The sequence below is a fragment of the Vombatus ursinus genome, unplaced genomic scaffold, assembly GCF_900497805.2.
Source record: "Vombatus ursinus unplaced genomic scaffold, bare-nosed wombat genome assembly UNPS02009205.1, whole genome shotgun sequence".
In the NCBI taxonomy this organism is placed as follows: domain Eukaryota; kingdom Metazoa; phylum Chordata; class Mammalia; order Diprotodontia; family Vombatidae; genus Vombatus; species Vombatus ursinus.
This window is the reverse complement of record NW_020948983.1, coordinates 15,304,304-15,320,496: the sequence shown is the minus strand read 5'-3', so window position 1 is coordinate 15,320,496 and position 16,193 is coordinate 15,304,304. Positions and strand designations below refer to the sequence as shown.

At 38.6% G+C, this 16,193-nt stretch overlaps 1 protein-coding gene and 1 pseudogene across 1 annotated transcript in view; both read left to right on the top strand.

Moving 5' to 3' along the window:
* The window catches only part of SORCS3 (sortilin related VPS10 domain containing receptor 3), a 682,653-nt gene that overhangs the window by 496,084 nt on the left and 170,376 nt on the right, over positions 1 to 16,193 (top strand). The gene's annotated exons all lie outside the window — the stretch shown is intronic.
* On the top strand, positions 12,028 to 15,677 carry LOC114035444 (annotated as a pseudogene).

Here is a 16,193-nt window from a genome sequence, read left to right as displayed (position 1 = left end):
AACCAGGAGAACGTTGTATACAATAACAGCTATGTTGTGTGATGGTTAATATCGATAAACTTAACCCTTCCTGGCAATACAAGGATCTAAGACATCTCCAGAGGCCTTGTGATGGAAAATGCTGTTTATACCCAAAGAAAGAATTATGGAAGCCGAATTGTTATATTTTTTTCTCTTCTGTTGAGTTTTGTTTCCTCTTTCTGATGGTTCCTCCTATTGATTTTAATTTCTACTTACAACATCACTAATGTGAAAATATGTTTAATATGAATGTAAATGTATAGCGCATATCAGATTGTGTGCCATTTTGGGGAGGGTGGTAGGGAGGAAGGGGGAGAAAAATTTTAAACTCAAAAGCATATGGAAGTGATTATTGATAAATCAAAATAAATCAATTAAAAAAGAAAGTATCCTTTAGATAAAGGAAAAAATTTCTACAAGAAATGAAGTAAAAAATGATGTTCTTTTTAATACAAAAAAAAAAAGAAGATGGCAAGGTCAAGTGCCATTTTTTAAAGGATAGATGAGTCCTGAGCACATCTGTAAACAGGAAGGAAGGAAGGAAGGAAAGAAAAACAGAAGAATGTATTAAGTGCCAACTATGTGCCAGGCACTATTCTAAGTGCTTTATAAATATTGTCTCATTTGCTCTTTGCAACAACCTATTATTATCTCTGTTTTACAGTTGAGGAAACTGAGGTAGAAAGAGCTTCAGTGACTTGCCCAGGGTCACACAGCAAGTTAAGTGTCAGAAGCTGGATTTGAACTCAAGTCTTCCTGATTTCAGGTCCAGCTCTCTGCTCACTACACTACCTACTTGTCTGTAGGCAGGAAGGAACTAATAGATAAGAAGAGATTCAAAATAGTATAGAAAGAAAAAATGAACTGTGGATAAAGCTCACAAAGAAGAGAAGAGTTGATGAATCAAGTGTAGAACTAAAAGGGTTAGCTTTGGCTAGGAGAAAAGTTCTCAGACACTTAATAGTTGTGTGACTCAAGACAAGTGACTTGACCTATGTCTCAGTTTTATTATCTGTAAAATGGGTATAACAATAGCACCTACCTGCCCGGGATATTGTGAGGATCAAAAGAGATAGTATTTGTAAAACACTTTGAAAACTTTAAAGTGCTATATAAATACTAGCTTTAATTATATTTATTATTCCTCAGACAAGTGGCAAAGGACAAGAGGATGGGAAGAAATGTAGAATTATTTTGTGGCATGGCATATGGGAGATGAGAGATCTCATGAGAGATGACCTGAACTTTTACAGGAAAGTAGGAGATGACATTATCTTTAGTGAGAGAGGAGAGTGGCTTGAGTTGGGAGGAGAAAGACTTAAAACAGTTGCTGTCGGGGGATAAGATAGAGAATTGATAAGGGAATTTTTTTAATTTAAATTTTTTTTTTTTTTAAGGAGTGCTGTGTAGCAATGAGATTAGATAAGGTGGTCTTATAGAGGACCTAGTTAACATATTTGCATATGTAGCCCCAAATCTGGGGCTCAGTCCTCCAACCCACATTTACAGGCTGGGGTCCTATGAGGGCAGCTTAACTGTCACAACTCAGGGTTCTAGGAGTGAGTTTTCTAATGATATAACTTACAAACCCCCACTGGTGTGCTTTCTGTCAATAATCAGTCGGAGCCTCATTTAGCTTTTAAAAGAGGCATTTACTAAATGGTATAGGAAGAATAGTTGACACAAACATTTCCCCCTAAACCCCAGGAACATACTCTTTCAAAAACATATACAGGTCCTTAGGAAGAGGAGGCTCAAACTTAGGGTACAGTGAGGCCCATGTATACAGTATACATGTGGGGAAGGGGTATTTCACAACGCCTGGAGTTTTATGGCCTAAAAATCCTTTCTCTGGAGTCCATAGCCAACATTCTTCTAGTTGCTTCCTAACCTGCTGGCTAGTTACCTTTCCATATCTGTCTTTCTTTATCTGTCTTCTTTCTGCTCCAGACAAGATGTGTCATCTCCTATTGTTCCAGTCTCTATGATCCCATCTATATATATTGTCTGCTACTGGTCCAATTCTCTGCAGACATGGTCAGTGGAAGGAGGAAATGACTAAGGAAGAAAGAGAGAAAAAAATCTTTCCTTTTCCCCCAAGAGTAATCTTTTATCTAGGTCTTGGCTCCAACCCTAGATCTGGAATTCTCTGTCCTGAAATCCTCTACTTCTAGACTGATCAACCACTTGACTGATGAACTCACAACTGGCTTGCTATTTTTATATGTAGGCCAAAAGGTGTAACTTGATCTCAGCCAATTATAAGAGAGTTCCTATATGGCATCATTTGCATTCACCCAATTACTAGAGCCCTATAATCTTCACAAATTAATTAAAGAGTTGTTCACCCCTTATAATGGGATTGTAGGAAAATTCCTTAATACTTAGTTTAAACTATTGATTGATTCAGTTGTGGTAATCTGGACCTTTTGTGTTTGTATTAATTGAAGTAGGGTTGGAACTATCACCCCTTTACATGACTTCCTCCAACAGCATTCTGCAGTTCAGGAATGGGAGCAGAAAATTGGGGGAAAGGGGGAAAAGCGTGACTCTGGGTTGTAGTCTGGCAAAGTATAAATTTCAGAAAGACAAGGGAGTGAGATTTTAAGGGTGAAAGTCAGCATGTGGTTGGGAGTCAAAATTATAAAGTGAGGCAAGCGAAACCAGAGCAAAGATGATGGACTGGGAGAACTGGAAGAAATGGAAGAGCTGGAGACAATAATGAAGATGAAGAAAGAGAGGAAGAGAAGGAGTAGAGAGAGAAAGGAGAATGAGAGAGACAGAGAGAGAACATCGTATAACAGGAGATCATGAGAATGTCAGAGGTCAAGATCATGAGGATAGAACAGTTTGGGGTGACAGCAGTGAAATCTAAGTTATTGTTGTTTCTATTGGTAGTTGAGGTGGAATGTTGGGGGAGTTGAGGATGCTAATGAAATGAGAGACCTGGTTACTCAGATTTACATCACTGTAAATACTGAAATCACCAAGGATTGGAGGTAGAGGTTGGAATAGATAAAACTGATTTATATAATAGACCCCTTGAGAAAGGAGGGAAAATGACCCAAAGGCTGGCAAATGATAGCAACAGAGATATGAATAATGTTATGTAGAATGATGGTGTTAGCCTGAAAGGAGCAGAGGTTGCTAAGTGACGGCTCAAGAAGGAGGGTCTGCAAGTAGTTGTGGAAAGTAAAAAGTAAAAGACCTCCTCTTATATAGGCCTGTTGTAAAAGATACCTCAAATTCCAAATTACTTTTGCCATGGGGCAGCAGGTGTCGCACTTTTCTTAGGGGCAAGTGAATCCTACATTCCTGGTCATTTGCTAAAAGAGAACAGGAGTATTCAATGTAGCCCATAACTACCTGAAAATAAGTATACAGGCACATCCTACTTAGCATTGTTAATTGGTTCCATGAAAACACAGCATTAGAGAAAATTATGTACCACAGGACATAGTACCTATGTACTGTGTATCCACTTAATTTGCAAGGTACATTCCAGAACAACCAATATCCAGACTATAAACACTTAAATTATATATTTCAGAAGACTGGGACTATTGAATCTTTGTAAACCAATTCCCTTCACTCTCCTTCCTCCCCTCTACTATAAATCTCCCTTGTCCCAGAAACTCTTAGGGTGAAGGTGAGGAGTAGCTGAACCACTTACACTGTTCTTGGAGGTACCAAAGCATCAGGGGGCTAAAGGGACAGTGAGGCTATATTAAAACCCCAAAGGTCTGGTATAGCTTTCATGCTTTGAGAGGGGAGCTTATGATTTGCCAGCATATCTCTAAAGTACCATAGCAACCTTTTTTCTCATTGACTTGAATTTTGAAGGTTCCAAATTGAGCTCCTATCCATAAGTCAGAGGCCAGAGATGATTTTTGTCTCCAGAGATCAAATCCTGTTACAGCAGTGTTTTGCTTTATTATGGTTAGGGCCAGTTTTAATGCATTAGTTAAATTAAATTCATCAGTTATTAAACTGAAAAGGCAGAGGAAGGGAGAAAATTACACACACACCACACTAAGTACCATAAACAATTAATAGTATCTCCAATGTAGGAAGAAGTCATAAAAATTTATAAGAGTCAAAATTCCAGAAGAGAACCAGCAGTGAACTTCACGACCTCAGAAGTTTATACACAAGTTCACAGAGTTTGGGAAAAATGTGAGGTGAGGTAGGCTTAAAACGAAGAGACATATTTGACCTCAAAGATATCACCAGGCCATGATGGTATGAGCCCCATGACTGGAATATGGTTCTTGAAGGGTGTACCTTATACAAAAACAGTAGGATAAGTAAAAAGGTAGGTGGAGTGGCATTGTAATAACTATAAATTCTTGTAAGAAAATCCAGTAACTAAAGGAGATAAAAACTAGTGGAGAGCATGTAGGTAAAGTTTGATAGAGACAGATTTAAAAGTGATATTACCTTTAAAGTATACAACAGAGAAAGAAAAATAGATTAGCAATTTAAAAAATGTCACAAGCTTGGCACAGAGATATGATGGGAGAGAGCAGTTATCTGGTCATCTCCTAGAACTTTTTTTTTTCTGATCAAAACAATACCCAAACACACCCACGCCCCCTCAAGAAATTTACAATCTAATAATAATTATTTTTGTGGATATAGTGCAATGGAGATGAGATTTTTTTTTTGTCAAAGTGATCTTATTTAGGGACACTTGTACATGTAACTCAGAAACACATTTTTAATATTAAATAAAGCACACTACTAGTGGTTTCCTCCTCCAAAGTAAATACAGCGAACAAATCAAAGATTTTCCTGCAGGCAGAATTACCCAGCTCCTATGTTATGAAATAGGCATTTTCCCAACTATCTGCACATGATCTTTTCCCTTAGAATTCCACTATTTAAACACCATACTGAAGATGATCCCGGTTTGGAGATGTACATGCAAGTTGAAACAGCCCCCACCATCAGTAGCAGCTCCTGTCCTTGACTTGGTAACTTCTCTTTTGCCCCTCTTCCTGACTTCTCTTTTACAGTTGAAGGACAACCACCATCCCTATGACTCAGGCTCTTAAACTAGATGCAGTCCTCCATTCCTTAGCTTCTCTCTCATCTCCTCTTACCAAAGAAGTTGCCAAGTCCTGTTGATTCTACCTTCTAACATCTCTCATATATTCCCCCTTCTCTCCTCTGACCCTGCCACCATCTTGATACAAATCACACCAGGACTATTGTACTAGCCTTCTAATTTGTCTACCTGCCTCGAGTTTTTCCCCACTCTAGTCAGTCATCCACTTAGTGGTAAAATTAATCTTCCTCAAGTATAGATCTGACCATATCACTCACCTAGTAAGTAAACTCCAGTGGTTCCTAGTGACCTCCAGGATCAAATATAAAATCATCTCTTTGGCATTAAAAGCCCTTCATAATCTGCCTCACTTTCTAGTCTTTTTATAGCTCATTCCCTCCTTACACACTCTTCAGTCCAGTGTCACTGGCCTCCATTCTGTTCCTTACAAAAAATTCCCTATCTCCCAACTGCATGCATTTTCACTGGATGTCCCTAATCCCTGGACTTTTTACCTGTCTCATCTCCACCTCCTGGCTTCCCTGGCTTCCTTCAAGGCCCAGATAAACATTGACCTTCTCTGTGAAATCTTTCCCAATCCCCCTTAAATGCTATGGCCTTTCCCCTGATATTATCTCCAACTTCTCCTGTATATCTATCTTATTTGTATATAGTTATCTGCCTGTAGACTCCATCCTTAGACTGTGGGCTTCTTTAGAACAGGGACTGTCTTTTGCCTTTCTCTGTATCCCTGGCTCTTAGAACAGTGTCTGGCGTATAATAGGCACTTGATTAATGTTTTTTGTCTTGATTCATCGTATGACATGTGAATTGATGGTGATAATGTGTTCATAGGATCGTTGAATTGTGGAATCTCAGCATCATAGGAATACAGAGTTAGGCTGACTGACCTAGTCTATTCAAGAATCTTCTAACAGGATGTATCATCCATTTGCTTACGAACACTTTTAGTGACAGAGCTCACTACCCAACCAGGCAGGCTGCTTCGTTATTGTTAGAAAGTTCATCTTTATATTGAGTTGAAATCTGCCATACTCTGGCTTCTAGTGATCCTTGTTCTGCTTTCTGGAATCATGTAGACTGTCTCTTCTTTGCCTACATGAAAGCCCCAAAATATGAAAATGATGATCACCCTCCCTGCCCTCTACTTTCTTCTCCAGGTTAAATATCTCTAGTTCCTTAAACATTTTGTGTGTTGCATGAATTCATTCAATAATAAACATTTATTGAATGACAGAATGTTTGTTGAATGAATTAATATGGCATGGTTTTGAGACTATCAAAATCCTTTTTTTTCTTCTCTTGTATATTTATTTTTCTAATATACCTTAGAAAATGTAACACTCAGAATTGGAATTATATCTGGAATATATCCAGATATAATCTTACTGGTACAGAGTTATGTTACTTTCTCGCTTTCCTCAATTTGGACACATTAGGGATAGAACCTGTGATTGGTATAAGCAATCTTGGGATAAGGAAAAACTCTGTCTATAACTTAATACAGTACCAAATGACATTTTTTTTTTAAAAACAGCTGCATCATTATGTTGGCCCAAATAGAGCTTAAAGCCCCTATAACTTTAATGACCTTATTTTAAGGTAAGTAACTGCCTTCCCCTCTGATCACCCTTCTAATTACCTCATCCTGTACTTTAAAAATATTATTATTCATTTAATTAAATATTTCCCAATTACATATAAGATTTTTAATAATAATTTTTAAAAAATTTGAGTTTCTAATTCTTTCTCTCTCTCCTTCCTGCCCCTCCCTCCTCCTTGAGAGGGCAAGCTCTTTGATTTCAATTATACATGTGAGGTCATGCCAAACATATTTCCATACCGGCCATGTTGCAAAAGAAAATACAAGCAAAATAAAACAATAAAAATAAAGAAAGTTAAAAAAGTATGATTCAATCTGCATTCAGAGTTCATTAGTTCCCTCTCTGGAGGTGAAAAGCATTTTTCATCATGGATCCTTTGGAATTGTCTTAGATCATTGTCTTGACCCAGGATAGCTAAGTCTTTCACAGTCGATCATCCTTAACAATATTGCTTTAATTGGGTATAGTGGTCTCCTGGTTCTGCTCACTTCACTTTGCATCAATTCATACAAGTTTTCCCAGGTTTCTCTGTTTTTTGAATAATAGCATTCTGGACAATCTTTTTATCATCGTCTTTGGTGCTTATCTCATGTTGACACTACCCATAGAGCCCTGTCATTTGCCAGCTTCAAAATCAGTGTCATTGTTGAGTCATTTCAGTCGTGTCTGACTCTCTGTGACCCCATTTGGGGTTTTCTTGGCAAAAATACTAGAGGGGTTTGCCATTTCCTTCTCCTGCTCATTTTACAGATGGCGAACTGAGACAAACAGGATTAATTGGCTTGCCTAGCATCATACAGCTAGTAAGTAGCTGAGGCCATATATGAACTCAGGTCCTCCTGAATCCAGGACCAGCACTCTATACACTGTACCACCTAGCTGCCCCAGCAAATTCAGCATTGAGAAAAAGTGTTAAATACTTTCAGTCCTGTGGGGCCTATGGATCCTTTAGCAGCAATGGCAACTGTTTTTAATAGAACCCGAACAATTTCTGCTCAAATACATGGAGAATCTTTTTCTGAGCATCAAGATGTCCTAGGGTCTCTTGAATCACATGGTAATACTATGTCGGAATGGAATACGTTATAATTTGAAAGCAGTAGACTGCAAAGTCATTGATGAGCTAAATATCCAACAACTGGTCAAACAGGATAATTCCTATTCTTATATGTTGCTTGATCCAGTAATTCTCTGAAACAGTTTTCAGCCAACACAGCAGGGTTTTCCTCTTTGTCACCTCCAGAAGGAGAGGAAGGAGGGTCTATTGGACTGTCAATAGTCTCTGTTTTCTGCATGTTAAATAACAGAGATGGAACAATTTTTGCACATATGCTTGGTTCCGTATAGTTGGCTGCAACTCATCATTAACTGTTTTGCAAACCATACCCTGAATTCCTTGGATCCCAGCTATGCGGATTTCTGTCCGTGTTTCTGGATCACCATGACAGGAGCAACACATGGCACTGAATTGAGAAACAAAAAAGTCATAATGTCTGTAATAAGAGGGTGTGTCTTCTTCAATATTTGCAAATTTGACAAAAGAATGAGTTCCAAGGACTTGTAGTTTTGGTTCTCCTGACTCCAGCAGCTTTGCTACCATATGCAGAAAGCTTTCTACAAATGGCTTGGTGCTTTGAGAATGACAAGCCATCAGCTACTGGTTCAATGCCTCCAGAGCAATTAAAACATACCCAGACCAGTGTCAGACAACATCTCTGCTCAGTCTGTCAATCAAGTAAGAACCAATTTGATCGAGTTTCTCTGGGGCAGACACAACATAAAACGTCAGTTTCTCCATATCAGCTTTTATAAGACCATCTTTTGGATCCTTCAGGGAATATGTTATCCACCAGATGTTTGTAACAAGGGCACAAAGCAGCATACTTATGCAGGCATATTGGCCCCAGGATGTGCTCACCTCCTGAGGGCTCAGCGAGGACCAGTGGCCCAAAGGCTTGAGAACATCATGATGATAGACTAGTGCCGAAGGGAGCTGCAAGGAGGACTGGGGAAAGCCAAGGCCTCAGTAAGAGAGTGGGTAACAAGGGGAAGAGGCAGCTAAGTGCTGTGCCAGGCCCCTGCTCCAAGTGAAAACCAGTGTTGTTGCTGCCAACGCCAGCTCCTGCTCCTTTTCCTCCTGTATTTGAGCCATTGATTTTTTGAATCTGAATTCAGACTTTTACTTTTCTGTCCTATTTAAATTTTATTACCTATTCTACATAGGCTAAAAATATGTTCCAACTGCCAGAATATCAGACTTACAGATAATGCATACATTAACAAGATCCTGGGGAAATGGAGTGGATCTCATAACCATAGAGGCATCGTAACCTTTTCATACATCAAAACCTCATTAAGTAGAGATTGGTTTATTCAGAATTCCCTGCTATGCAACTTGATGATATAAAATTATATTTTCCCCAAGTGATACCTATTGCGCTTTTATAATGGGAGCAGGCAATGTGAACCTGTTTGTTTTTGGTTTTATTGTTCAAGAGTGTAGGATTTACTGTTTTAAAACAGACTTCCATTATATTGCACTAAGTCTCATGCTCTCGTTCAACTATGCCCCTGTGACAGGCTCAGCCTCAGTCCCTAGAGCAAGGGAAGTTGGCTTCATTTTTTTTTTTTAATATCCAATCCTGAACGAATTTATTCATTGCTAAAGGATGAACCTAATCAGTGGAGAATTCACCTTGCTTCCTTCTACTGCCTCCTATGACTCAGGCCTATGACCTCAAATCAGGGTGGGTGGGGAGAGGGAAGGAAGCAATGCATGTGGGTTTGCACGTGTTTTCTCCCCCATTAATAATGATCATAATAATAATAAAAAGAATAATGACAATAGCAATAGTTTTTGTATAGTACCTACTATGTGTCAGGAGTGATGCTAAATGCTTTACAAATAATATCTCATTTCTCTGTTCAGTGGTTCTGCTTCCCAGCCCTGGACATCATGCCTTTATTGAAATGGCTTATTAAGGAGCCTCTTGCTGCATTTCTGACTTCTCTCCGCTTGTGGCATAGGGCGTGGCTAACCTGGCAGTCAGATGGACTAGAAAGGCTGAGCTAGGGAGACATAAAGGAGGGGTGGTCTTTAGAGATAAGGGGCCACCAATTCCTTGGGGAGGAAGACTGAGCTGAGGATAGAAGTGGAGGCACTGTCATCTCTACCTTGTTGGGGGATGCCTTAACTGTCCTTGATCACAAGGTTGAAATGGTACTACAATTCCCTTATCTAGCTGCTTTTGAAGCTTTTATTTTGGGGGACAAGGGGGTGAGTGAGTTTTGGGAGCTTTTGTGTAAGTAAATGACTCTCAATTGGGAATAAAGAGATCTACATTCTAGTTCTTATTCTGCTATGTGACCTTGGCTAAGTCACCAGCTCTCTCTAGGTCTCAGTTTCCCAATCTGTAAAAAGAAAAATTGAACTAGATGTTTTTGACTTTTCACAGAGAAGTCTTTCCTTTCCTTCAGATCTGAGGGTAAAAGCCACTTTGCTTTCATAGCTGCTGATTATCCCTCCAAATGTGGTTACTGAGCTCTCTCCTGATTCCTTCCACTTTCCACATGTCTTATTATGTCTTATTATTATGTCTTATGTCCCTTTCTAAACATCAGAATACATTCTGTTTCTAGTACCTCAGGTTGGAAAATTTATAACCACACCCAAGGAAACTAGATGAAACCTGGGTCTAGATTTCTTTTCTCGTTTAACTTCCATGAGGTGAATGCAGGGAAGAGATGTGTCTGTTGGGAAGGAGTGAGTAGTGGGGTAAAGAGAGTAATGGGAATTCCCTCCTACTAGTCCATACAGTGAGGAGAATCTATAGACTACGCAAAGGAGCTACTCTATCCCTCTTTTAATAATAAATGATTTGAACATTGACAGAAGCATTTGTTTATCCCCAAAACACTTATTTATCACTTTAGTATGTATAGAGTTCTATATAAGGGCACTGGTCTGATTTTTTCTTTTACAAAGTACTCACCTCCAAAGAGTTTATAACCTAATAGAGTCGATAAAACATGCATATATAAATCTGTTATACAATGAGTATATAACTGGACTACAGACTGCTATGAGGTCACTGAGGGAGAGGTTGCTGTTGGCTGGTGAGATCATAGAGGCAGAGTCATAAATAGGTTTAGGTGACTGAGACTTTGTCCCATGGCACTGATATTTAAGCAGGGAGAATTTCTTCCCCATGGCAACTGATACCCCTCTGAATTGCCTTTTGGTCTTCTATGGGTCTGGATCACCAGACCCTGGGTTCAATCACTATGCTTCCTCTCTCCTAGAGTCACTTTCCTCCCTTACCACCCAGCTCAATCCCTGTAGGTATGGGAACTAGATTCTTTAGGAGATGAGATGTCCCTTTCCAAACACGACCACTTTCATGGTTATAATGCCCTCTGCACTTCTGCCACCCCTCACCCTAGCACACAAATTTCCTAATTATAGCTCTGCATAGGGGAATCAGACAGGCCTCTTGCCCTCAAGGAGTTTGAAGTATATTTGGGGAGGTAGAACTTATGATAGTACAACCCAAATAAATAATTGATAAAAAAATATACAATAGCCAAAGTAAAGTAGGGATTTTGAATCTATAAAAAAGAAATGTCTTGGGTTCTGCTCATTTCTGCCTATTTTTCAATTTTGTCTCCATATGTAGGGAGCAGTCCATTGAGAACTGATTTCTTTCATTCCTGTGTTCCTGATGAAATCAGATGTCTGCTCTGCCCCTATTCTAATCTATCTTTTCAATAGTCATATTATCTAATTAAGCTAAATCATTGATTGGCCTGCCCTTTTGGCAGGGTTCATGGGATAGAACATAGAATATATAAAGGGAATAATATGAAATCAGGTTAGAAGAGTAGGTAGGATCATGGCTATGGAGGACCTTAATTGTCCGTTGGAGAAATTTATCAGTGCTCTATCTAGGCAACTCATTGAGACTGTGAATAACAGAGAAAGTGCAGCTTCTATCCCTCTACCCCTAATGATAACTTCATAAGGGAAGTTCAAGTAGCATATTATATGAGGTCATGGGATGGGGAGACCTTATATTTAGCTTTTTATTATTTAAAGGTTTCATATTTATGACTTGACCGAGATAATTTTCTGGAGGGCAAGGGATATGTTTCATGTGTCTTTTGATCACATACATCTTGTAGGCAACATTAGAGCTATCCAAAAGTAAAAGAGTATGGTTCTGGAGTTTTGTGGGTTGTGCTTCATTGGAGGTTTTCAAGCAAAGACCTCTGGAGAACCATTTGTTGGGTGTATCATAAGAAGAGTTCTTATCCTGGTAGAGGTTAGATAAGATGGTCTCTGAGGTGAGTTGGTAAAAAATATCTGGGGGAGAAACCCTTTTTGACTAAATGAACAAATGAAGTATTTTTATTATGGAGAAAGTAAAATTCCTTCCTTTCTAGCCCTTTTCATATAGTCAATGCCTGCTATATGCAAGCCGTGCCATTTCCACCTTGCTTCCAGGCTTTGCCAGTGACTTTCCCACTGACCCATAGTCTGATATTCTCACTAATCATTAGGTACCAAGGAGCTTATTATCTCATTCATGTATTTTTCAAAATACAAGGTTTGAGACTTCCAAAATGTTCGCTCAAAGAAAGGCAACAATTCCCTTCATTTGTAAGTGGTGTTTGCACTAGTCATTTTAATCTGGTGCTTCTTTTAGATTAGGCCTCTCATTTCATACTGGGCTACTGCTCATGAGCCAAGAAGTAAGGCTGGAGTGGAATAATCTTCCATCTCAACTGGCCAGGGGTTAGGTAAATTTTGGCTTTGTTTGGGAGTGCCAAATGTACTTAACTGTGTTCTTAAAATGGGCAAATAAGAGACCAAAGAGTGAATAGGCAGGGAAAACAATGTACCTTTTTTTTTTCCAGTGATAAGCAGGTGTCCTTCGATGAGAAGGTTTGATTATTAGTATAAAGCCCTTGTGGTGACACACTTCCCAGTAGGGAAAAAACCAGTTGTCATGTCAACATGAGGTTTATTTGTATGTATTCACTATAGCTTTTCTTTTCTTTTTCCAAAGAGCTAATTATTTAGGCTATGTGGGTCTGAGACTATTCCCAAGGGGTAAACAGCATTTGTCCCACATGTATCTAAGCATCTTGGACCCTTGCACTTCTCTGCCCTGAGAGTATGAGGTTATGATGTACATTCAGATAAACCGGAGGCTTTCCGCATAAGTCTTCTTTCAGGCTGAGGCAAAAAAGTGCTCATTGAGATTTATTATCCCAGGAGTCTTGACTGCTGTCTTGGTCTTTTGGGAATCAGGTTGGTTGTTTTGTCCCCTCGGTGTTGTTCTTTCTAAGCACCCGTGATATGAAACCATCCCAAGTCATGTCTATATGCAGTTCCTTACTTTATTTGTGTTTGTGTTACTTTTTGTATTTGTGTTATGTTTTGTTGTCTTGTGTTATTTGTGTTATGCCACTCTGTGTGCATATTTTATCACCCCTCTTAGACTATAAACTCACTGGGGGCAAGGTGCTGTATATTTTTAATATTTGAAACTTTTTCTCTACCATTTTCTCAATTGCAGCCTATAGCATAATGCCTTCCATATAACAGATGCTTTACAAAAGGTTATATAATGAATGTTATATAATCATTTGGACTATAGCTTTGGGCTGAAATGATCAGCCATGATCTATTCCATGGCTGTGTGAATGACTGACGAATCTACCTGAAAACTTTTCCAGTAATTCTGGGTTTTTTTGGCTGTGTGCATCCAAGAATATTCCCAGGGGCTAGGCAGCAGTTATCTCAAATGTTAGGCTGCACTGATGGTTTATCTCCATAGGACTTTCTTTACTATACCCCCACATGGATATGTTCTCTTGGGCATGTTCACTCTTCTTCCCCTTTTCATCTTTCTTTTATGTATTGTCCTTAGCCCATTAGAATGTAAGCTTATATTTATATCCCCAGTACTTAGCACAGTGCTTGACACATAGTAAATGTTTAATAAATGCTTGTTGATTTGACTTGACTTGCTATGCTATGAAAAGTTTGCAATTTCATATACCTATTGTCTTCTTTCTTGCTATCTTCTGGGTTAACTTCATTTCATTTCAAGAGACATCTATCAAATACCTACTACATGCTAAGAACTGAGTTAAGCTCTTGGGAAGATTCAAAATATAGGCAAAATACATCCTTGCCTTTATGGGACTTATAGTCCAATAGCTGAACACAAAACACACACAAGTAGTGAAACAACATCACACAATAAGTACATTATAGAGGGCCAGAATAAAGTGCTATGTGAAGTACAAGTGGGAAGGCAATTATTTTCACTTAAGATCAGAGACAGCTTCATGGAAGAGGTGACATTTGAACTGGCCTTTAAGTAGCTGGTATTCCATAGACGAAAAGTAGAATAATTTAAGTAACAGAGATGTTAGGGAACAAAGAATCATGATTGGAAGGATGAGGATAGTCTGGAGTACAGAGTGCATGGAGGGGTGTTTGATGCAAATTAGGATAAGAAAGTTTCCCCAAAGGTATAGTAGGGAAAGTCTTGAATGCCAGGCAAATGAGTTTGAACATTATTGAGAAAGAAATTTGCAGTAGTCTAGGTGGGTATTATTGAGGGCTCCTATTAAAGTGGTAACAGTAGGAATAGAGAGGACAGTGTGTATTGGAAAGATTTGGAGATTTGATAAATTTTTGCTTGTAAGAGATGAGGAAGTTGCATGGAAATATATGGAACTGAAACTGAATGAATGATGGTGCTATTGACATCAATGGTGAAGGCAGATGGAATTTAAAAAAACAGACCTGGGAGGTCCACTAAGCTTGAACAAGTTAATATTGAGATACCAGGAAGATATCTGGACAGAGATGTCCAATAGGCAGTTAGAAATATAAACCTGTAACTCAGAAGAGAAGAATCAGATAGGAGACAGAGATTTGTGAGTTATTTCTATAGAAGTGGTTGTTGAGAATGAATGAGAAGGAGCTAGAAAAGTAAAGAGGATTAAGGACTGATGTTTGGGAAAAGCACAATTTACCAGGTCAGGAAAATGATGAGTGGCCACTAAGGGAAGCAGAAGAGTGTTTGAGAGGTCAGGCAACCGTAAGGGGATAATATCTTTCATGCCATGAGAGGAGACAGTTTCTAGTAGGAAGAGGTAGTCATCTGTGTTAAAAGCTACAGAGAGTGCAAGTAAAATGTAGACTGAAAAAAAAAAGATCATTGAATTTGGCAATTAAGAGACTGCTGTTGAGAAGATAGGTTGAAATAATGCTTCAAGAAAGTATTACCAGTAGATTTTGGATGGTAAAGAAATGGTTGTAGATATCCTTTTTCAAGAATCTAATTGGCCCCATTGCCACTTTTGGTTGTTACTCACAAAATGGCGCCCCTGGACATGGACAAGTATATGGAGATTATGCAGCTCTACAAGTAACTGTTGGAGAATGACCTGAAGATGAGTACCAAAGAAAACATGGGAATGTTATTGCCTGGAGATACTGTACCAAAATCTTTGATATGATCACAGTTGCAGTTTTAATTGATGAGCAGATTTAATACATACATGATGGTCTCTCTCTGAACACGAAAACACTGAATCAAATCAGAACCATTGAACAGAATCAGGAAATTCCTCACAAAGGAGCATTTTGTATGGTTAGATCCAAAGATATAGATACTTGGGCAATTGGTCCATGGGGAGCAGATTGATTTTTTGGAGCAAAGGTCACAAAGGAATTTGTTCATTTCAACAACTTAAAACTCATTTGCCAAGCACGTCAACTGGTGCATGGCGCATATAAATTTACATTTGTTGAAAAACTGATGACAATATGGTCACCTCCCAATTATTGGTACCATTGTGGAAATATCACCTCAATTATGGTATTCAAAGATATAAATTCAAGAGAGCCAAAGTTATTCTGGACAGTTTCAGAACTTGGAATATGTAATTACTTCTAGAATGACTATGCCATGTTTTCTTTGAGGCCTTCACTCATTTTACTGATCCATTTTCCTACCCTCCCTCCAATTCCTTGTATTTATTCCTTTACAAATATACTTTTTTATTGAACACTTTGCTGTTGAAATGCTGCCTCTTGCCTCCTTTTTCCCTTTTTTATTTTAAATTATCTAAATTTATTGTTTATTATGGCATCTATAGTAATGCTTCTCTATTGATTTCCTCACCCTCCCATTCTCATCTTGGACTCATTTGCAAAGACTTTGAGAAATGTCTTAACATCCATAGTGCTGTGTGCAGTTCTTGCTTATTACTAGTTTGGGGGAAAGCAGGACATTTTTCCCTTTAAAAAAACAAAACAAAACAAAACAGCAAATTGAAAAGAACAGACCACACTGAAATATTCCCCTCCTCTTGTTCAGAATTTTTTTTGTTTGGTAAATTTTAAGAAATTTCATCAGTGAAGTTATCATTCAGTGGGTATAATGGATTGTAAATGCCTTCGTGTTGTGTAC